The sequence below is a fragment of the Gossypium hirsutum genome, chromosome D03 (genome assembly GCF_007990345.1).
Source record: "Gossypium hirsutum isolate 1008001.06 chromosome D03, Gossypium_hirsutum_v2.1, whole genome shotgun sequence".
In the NCBI taxonomy this organism is placed as follows: Eukaryota; Viridiplantae; Streptophyta; class Magnoliopsida; order Malvales; family Malvaceae; genus Gossypium; species Gossypium hirsutum.
In genome coordinates this window covers 17,999,730-18,008,073 of record NC_053439.1, presented here as the reverse complement: position 1 = coordinate 18,008,073, position 8,344 = coordinate 17,999,730, and the positions used below count along the sequence as shown (strand labels likewise).

The window sequence follows — 8,344 nt, the reverse complement described above, 5'->3', positions numbered from 1 at the left end:
TCTTAATAAAATAATAAAAAATCTATTCAACTGCAAACCTAACTAGTTTGCCAAAGCATCTGGGTGGCATAGACTTAACAAAAGAGTCTGCCAAACCTCAGATCCTCACTAGAGCTAATAGGTCACCAAGTGGCACATACAAAGAATCCTATTCTTAGTCAAAACAAAAAATTTTACTTACTCATCTACTTTTTTAACCAAAACACACTAAACTGTAACCAGATTCGAAGACTTCACCGGTAAACTGTTGTACATTCACACTATTGTGTAGCATTTGGCCATAATTCTAACTTAACTAGAGCTCCATGGGGAGTTACTTAACTACACGATCTTGAGTGTATAACCATCAACTCAACACCTATCACATCATGCACCACAAATGAGTCATCATGAGACAATCTCACCAAGTAGCATGCTTTAACTAGTTGTCCTCTTTTGAAGATAGAATTTCTTGACCAATCACATGATAATGCCTACCACAAGGGTCGGTCCAATTATCATTTGATCACAAGAGAATTCTTCGTTCATTTAGAAAATATCCCTAGTGAAATCTTGTGGGGTAGTGCACTTGTCATTCCATCACCAGAGGTCATTGTTGAAGGCCGTAGGTCTTGTTTAGGGATCTTCTCCCACTAAATATTTTAAAAACATGCAAGGTTTTTAATTTCTAATTTCAATAAAACATGATTAATATATGCATGAAAAGTATATGTGGAATTCTTTCCTAAATTATATAGCGAGCTTATCTCACATATGCATGACATGTTATGCCCATTTTATAATTTTCACATTCATTTATTCATAAAATCAACAATTTTGATTCTCCACAGTTTTTTTTAAGGGAAAAAAATTTAAGAAGTGAATGTGAACCATGCACTAGGTAGAGTCCCAAGAAAGGGAGGTGAGTCATGTTTGACCACTTAAAAACCAAGTCTTTCCTTGTCAAAGCCAATCCTAGACATGCACATTCTCATAACCACACTTCTTACAGCAATTGAATAACCTAAGAAGTGAATGGAATAATACAACACATGTATTTTCTCATTATCACATTTCTTATCTTTAATTGATCAACTGTGGATCATCTCATACATATATATCACAATTATATCTTTAACAATTACTTAACAGATATATAATGAGATAACTAATTAAAATAAAATTATCAGCCAATGTTTCCATGGTCCTATTTCAAGAAAATAAATGAAAAACCAAAAATTACATGGTTTTTCACCACAAGGCATTCCTTATGTCCTTATCCGCCATTGCTCCATCTTCTTCTCATCATGGACTCTTTTCGGGAAAAATTACCTTTAAGTCTATATTTGTTTCTGGCTCACAAGAACTCTATAAAACAAATAATCTTACGTAGAGATGATAGTCCACGGTCTATTTCCTAAGAACCACAACATTGGGAAAAAACAAAAATTATATAACAAATATATAATATCACATTCATTCTTATATATTCCCCTAAACATGTGAATAATTATAAGAATGTCACATCTTATCAAATATCAATCAAACAAGATGAAGAGAGATATCTAGTCTTAGTTTACACTATAAACATAGCACAACCTAGCTCTTGATACCAATTGTTGGAAAAAAAACCTGGTTTGAAAATGATTTTCTTACACAGCGAAAAAATAAAATTTTGAAAAGTGACCTGATTTGTGATATTTATAAAAATAAACCCTAACTTAATTCATACATGTGTTTTCGACTTAGTAGACATTCGTTGTTCTCAGCTTTCAACCATTCTCCGGTATTCTCGCACCACAAACTGCTTCGAGTGTGGGCTCGAACCAATTGAACCGAAACACAGAACTACAAAAAGTTGTATCTTTTATTTAGGGTGAAAACAAAAAAAAATCTTTTCTTTAATAGAAATCGATATAATTGTTATTCTGGAAAAATATATTCAATAGTTAAGAATAAATTCTCTTTTTTTTTGTCAGAGTAACAATCTCTCAAAGTTCTATTTTATGCCCTATTGGTGCCATCTATTTTTAAGAAGAGAAGGTAAAACTTTTGTTGAGTAGTAGTGGTTTCTTTCAAATAGAAAAACAACTTTCTACTTAGAGTAGGAGTGGGGTGGAAGGCACACCTTAGTATTCCTACTAGGGTTGTCGCCCCCTTCATGTTATATGAGGGGTTTTGGGTCTTTCTCACATCAAGTCTAATTAAGAGTACTTCTAAGGCCTTGTGACCCAATACTCTATAATGCGATCCAAACTAATTCTATTTTTCTATTTCCTAAAATAAACTTTAATATTCTATATTAAACAATTTTCTCATCCCTATTTTACTCTCAGTAAAACTTTAACAATATTACCCTTTGTAAACTTTTGAGAAAATATGTTTAATATTTTACAACTCATATAGTAATCAAGTCACAAAGACGAATAACTTGTGGCCACATTTATTTTCATCTATCATGTAATGTCCATGAGAGGATATCATTTGCCCATGTCTTGCGCTATGAATTCCACTATTGTGAATGGTGCTACATACTGCAGAAATCATATACCCAACGTACCAGCTTTCGGTTCATTATCTATTTGAACTCAAGATTTTACTTACATCAAAGTATACAAGTCACCCATACATAGTCCATCATCCACTAAGGATTATGGTATGCCACACTATGAACATCACAAGTGAATAATCCATAAACAGATTTAGGCTCTATTCTGCTTGGGTCTAGTCTGATGTATTGTCAGTCTAGTCAGTCACATCTATGTCTCTATTGATAAGCCATAAAAGTAACATATTTTTAATCTCATTCTTGATGAATTTTTGGATGATTTATTATGTAAATTAGAGAATTTGATGCTCTTAATCCTTTAAATTCATGTTTTTATACTTAGGTGAGCACAGGGGAGTGAAAGGAACGAAAAACAAGCTAAAATCAGACAAAATAGTTGTTTTCAAGATCCACACAGCATGGGAATTTCCACAAGGGCTGGGCACACGCCCGTGTGAGCCACACGATCTGGCCACACGCTCATGTGGCAGTCTATGTCGATTTCGCACCCTACTTCCCTTTTACGTGGAAAACCCCAATTTTTGGGTTTTTTGAGTATTCTAAAGTCTATAAATACCAATTAGAAGAAGACAGAAGGCGGAACTGAGAGAAGATCAAAGAAAATACTTGAAGAACACCATCTGAGCCAACTCAAAAGCAGATCTCCTTCAAGATTGAAGATCTCCTTTTAACTTCTTTTGAAGTGTTATTGAATTTCTTCATGCCTTGTGGTTTTTCTGACTCTGAAATGTTTTCATTCAGGATTGTGAACTTAACCCCTAAATACCTAGAGGAGATGAAACCTATGATGAATCCTATTATTTAATTTTTGTTTTATGCGATAAATACTTTATTCTTGTTCTCAATTATGTATGCTTATTTCTTGTTTTAATATTTTCAGGATATTAATTCATGTTTAATGTGCTTAATTTAGTAGAGCAAAATGCCCTATTTAAGAGTAGATCTAGCATAATTGAGTGGAGTTGCATGCAATCCTAGAAATAAGACAACATAAATCTACCGAATTAGAATCTAATAGGGGAATCCATAGATCGAGTTAATACAACGATAAGGGTTTTAATTAGAATGATATTTCGATTAATCAATCTAGAGTTAGTTGTTCTTACTCTCGAAAGAGATAGTAACATAATTTAGGGATTTCTACGGATCGAGACACAAATGAATAAATCATTTAATTCAGATTTAGAATAATAGGTGAAGTCTAGGTGGATTCTTTCCTAGGTATTGTCTTTCTCATTGGTTATCTTTAATTATTTTCCCATTTCATTCTCTGTTGCATTTGTTGTTAAATTAGATTAGTAAATTTAGATTAAAAATAATCACTTTAATTTATCGGCTAAATAATAGGAAAACGGTAATTACTAGTACTTTTAGTCCTTGTGGATATGATATTCCCTACTCACCATAGGTATATTATTGTTCGATAGGTGCACTTGCCTTTGTCGTAATTATAGTTAGTTTAGTGATCAACAAGTTTTTGGCGCCGTTGTCGGGGACTAAAATATTAGGAACACTCAAGTTTTATCAATTTAGCCATTTTTTATTATATTTAGTTTAAATTTTGTTTTCTATTTTTTCTTTTATTTGCTTCTAGCAGGTTCCTTTAGCTTATGACTAGAAGAAACTCGTCGGGACCATTACTATTTGACAGAAAGATTGAAAGTACAACTCGCAAAAATGGTAGAGAAGCAAGGCAGAGTCGACAGAGTATAGTAGACGAGAAAGAGGACCATATTATTATTGCTGAGGAGATGGGTGATAATCAGAATAATCAACTACCTCCTACGATTGCTGCAAATCCTGCAAATCCAAATCATATTCCTTTTACTATGTACGATTATGCCAAGCTTACTCTAACTGACGCTGAATCGAGTATTGTGTGACCCACTATTGCTGCAAATAATTTTAAATGGAAGTCGAACACTATTTAGATGGTACAACAATTTGTTCAAATCGATGGGTTACAAGACGAAGATCCAAATACTTATTTTCTTAATTTTTTGGAAGTCTGTGATACTTTCAAGATAAATGGCATTTCTGACGATGCCATTCGCTTATGGTTATTCCTTTTCTCGTTGAGGAACAATGCTAAACAGTGGTTGAACTCTTTACCACGAGGTTCTATCACTACATGGGATCAAATGACTGAGAAATTCCTACTGAAGTACTTTCCACTGACTAAGACAGGTAATTTGAGGAATGATATCTCTTCCTTCGTTTAAATTGACTTAGAGACCTTATATGACGCATAGGAGAGGTATAAGGACTTATTGAAATAGTGCCCTCACTATAGGTTACATTTATGGCTACAGGTTCAGACCTTCTACAATAATTTGAACCCCTCAACTAGGCAATTGATCAATGCAGCAGTTGGTGGAACACTTAACAATAAAACACTCGAAGCAGCTTATAAATTTATAGAGGAGATGGCACTGAATAATTATTAGTGGCAAGTCATGAGGACGAAGCCAATAAAAATAGTCGGTGTTTTCAACTTAGATGTGGTCACCATGTTATCAAATCAGGTAGAACTTTTAAATAAGAAAATTGATGGTTTATGTGTTTCTACGCAGGTACATCTGGTGATGAAATGCAATATGAATGGAGGAGGAATGAACAATCCAAAATATTTACCCTACGGTCCTAGCACATAGAACGAACAAATCCACTATATGGGTAATAATTCTAGGCCTCAAAATAACCTTTATAGTAACACCTATAATGTAGGTTAGAGGAACCATCCCAATTTCTCTTGGGGTGGTCAAGGAAATCAGAGAGCACAACCCCCTCCAGGCTTCCAACAACAACCTTACCAGCAAGAGAAAAAGCCAAATCTTAAGGAAATGTTAACGAAGTTTATCTCAGTGTCAGAAACCCATTTTCGAAACATTAAAGCGACACTTAAAAATCAGCAAGCGTCAATTCAAGGACTCGAGAATCAAATTGGCCAACTTGCTAAGTTAATTTCAGAACGACCACAAGGAAGTTTTCCCAGTAATACCGAAACTAGCCCTAATGAGTAGCTTCATGCAATTACTGCGCAAGATGAAGAAGGGTTAGTTGAATCTAAACTAGAACCGAAGTAAGAAATTGTGGTAAGTAACAGTAAGGTTGAGGTAAGCCAGAATAAACAAAAATCGGTTGGTAAGGAATATAAACCTCGAGTGCCATATCCTAACGCGACAAAGAAAGACCACACAAACGAACAATTTGGTAAATTTCTTAAACTTCTGAAAAAATACATATTAACTTACCGTTTATCGAAGCTCTTTCGCAGATGCCCAATTTTGTTAAATTTTTAAAGGAGCTTTTGGCGAACAAAAAGAAGTTGGATGATTCGTCGCATGTTGAGCTAAATGCAGTTTGCTCGGCCATATTGCAAAACAAACTACACAAAAAATTGAAAGATCCAGGGAGTTTTACTATCCCTTGTTTAATTGGTAGTTTGAAAATTAATAATGCTTTGGCTGATTTAAGGGCTATTATTAATGTCATGCCTTATAAAATGTTTAAGCAATTAGGTCTTAGGAAACCCAAACAAACTAATATGAGTATTCAATTAGCAGATAGAACCATTAGATTTCCTAGAGGTATTATTGAAGATGTTCTTGTAAAAATTGATAAATTCATATTCCTAGTTAATTTGTTGTTTTAAACATGAATAAGGATAGCGATGTACCTTTGAATCTTGGTCGGCCCTTTTTAGCAACTGCTAGAACTATTATTGATGTTAGCACGAGTGAATTAGTACTTCATGTAGATGATGAAATGATTACTCTCCAAGCTCGTGATTCTGTTAAGACATCTAGTGATTGAGATAATTTTACAAGTTCTGTTAATATGAGTAACCACGTAGCTCAATCTTCTTTACAGGATACCCCACAGAACAATGCAATAAAGCCATGTTCCAATCCTTGTGATAGAAACAGAACAACTCGTGAAGAACGAATCTTACAGGTCGATGAACTAGATGAATGGCGGCCACATGTCAAGGAGAAATCGATAAAACACAATGAAATGCCATGATGAGCATGTGGATGGAACGAACCAATTTAAGGTTGGAGACAAGGTTCGTTTAGATAAAACGTATCCTCAAATTGCCACTTCGGAGCTTGACGCAAACGGATCAAATCCCTTTACGGTACTAAATATCTTCCTATACGGTACAGTTGAGGTAACTCATTCTAAATTTGGCGCATTTAAGGTAAATAGTACTCGACTTAAACCTTATTTTGATAATAGAATTGATAGCGACAAATAGGAGTTTTGACTCTGTAAACCACCGTGATCGTGCGAGTATGAGGTAAGTCGAGCTTAGACTTTAAATAAACGCTTCTCGGGAGGCAACCCGACTGTTAACATTGCTAATTTTCTTAATTTTATTTCATTTTATTTTAAAATTAATTAATTTTAAAAATAAAATAAAAAAGAAAAAAATGTTTTTGACCCATACGGCCTGGACACACGGGCGTGTCCCAGGTCGTGTGCTCTGTAAAGGGTTCGACAGTGAGTTACACGGCCTGGCGACATGGTCATGTGGCACACATAGCCTGGACACACGTACGTGTCCTTGGTCGTGTGGATCCTAGGACTCAATTTTTTCAAAAATTTGAAGGTTACGCCGTCTGAAATATTCCACACGGCTGTATGACACGAGAGTGTCCTAGGATGAAACTTGGAGCTAATTTTTTTTATTTTTAAATCAAGTCAGATAGTTACACGGGCCAGGCACACGGCCGTGTACGACACACGGCCTAGTCACACAAGCGTGTGGGATTTCACACGGGAGTGGGAGAAGTGAAAGACATTAAACACGGCCGTGTGACACGGTCATGTGTTCCACACGGCCTAGACACACGGGCGTGGCCAAGGTCATGTGAAGACTGGGTTGGTATTTTTTAAACCACACAAGCGTGCGACACGACTGTGTGGCCCAACACGGGCCCTTACACGACCGTATCCCTCTTTTTAACCCCTAAACCCTAACTTATTTTTACTTTCATCTTCCCCAAATTTTCAACCCTTAACCCTAGCTGCTGTCAACCTTCCCCTTGCAAATCCAGCCATCACTGATCGCCCCTCTTCCTCACAAGCACCGACCACGCAAGCACCCCGACCCCTCTTTCTCCATCTCCCCTTCACCCCCTTCGAACTCCAAAAGCCCTCTCGCATTTTCCCTTTGTCCCCATCACCAGTACTTCTCCTTCGTTCATGCACCCACGCGCACAACCAGCCCCGACCCACCAGCGTTCCACTGTCGTGCACCTTGGGCCGTCCCGTTAGAACCACCACCATTCCCATCGTCGGTTGCACCTTTTTGCCCTATTATTATTATCATTTATTTTTATTTTTATTTTGTTATTTTATTATTTCTCTTTTCTTTAATTTTAATTAATTAATTATTTATTTTATTTTCCTGCTCAATGGTCTTATTATTTATTTATTTCTTCTTACTATTATTATGTTTATTTTTTCTCTTTAGTAATTTTATACTTAGTTGTTTTAATATTAGCTTCTAATTTTTATTTATGCTAGATTTAATTACTGCTTATATTTTTAATCTTCTTATTACTTATTTTATTACTATAAGTTTATTTTCTTCTTCTTCGTAGTCTCTTCTATAATTATATTTTTCTTTTTCTTTCCTTTACTTTTATTGTCTTTCTACCTATTTTATTCATTGATTGGATTCTGGTGTTTAGCTGCATGTTTGATCTTATACTTTTTGATTGGATTCGACTTTCACCTTATCCCTATTTGAATTATTCCATTATGTTGATCCATGCATTTACATTG

General features: G+C 35.2%; 1 non-coding gene across 1 annotated transcript; it reads right to left on the bottom strand.

Annotated features, from left to right (window-relative positions):
• Positions 1 to 4,737: 4,737 nt before the first annotated feature.
• On the bottom strand, positions 4,738 to 4,844 carry LOC121215739 (small nucleolar RNA R71). The gene has a single exon (XR_005911715.1). It is a non-coding gene; the product is annotated as a small nucleolar RNA R71 (small nucleolar RNA).
• Positions 4,845 to 8,344: the final 3,500 nt, after the last annotated feature.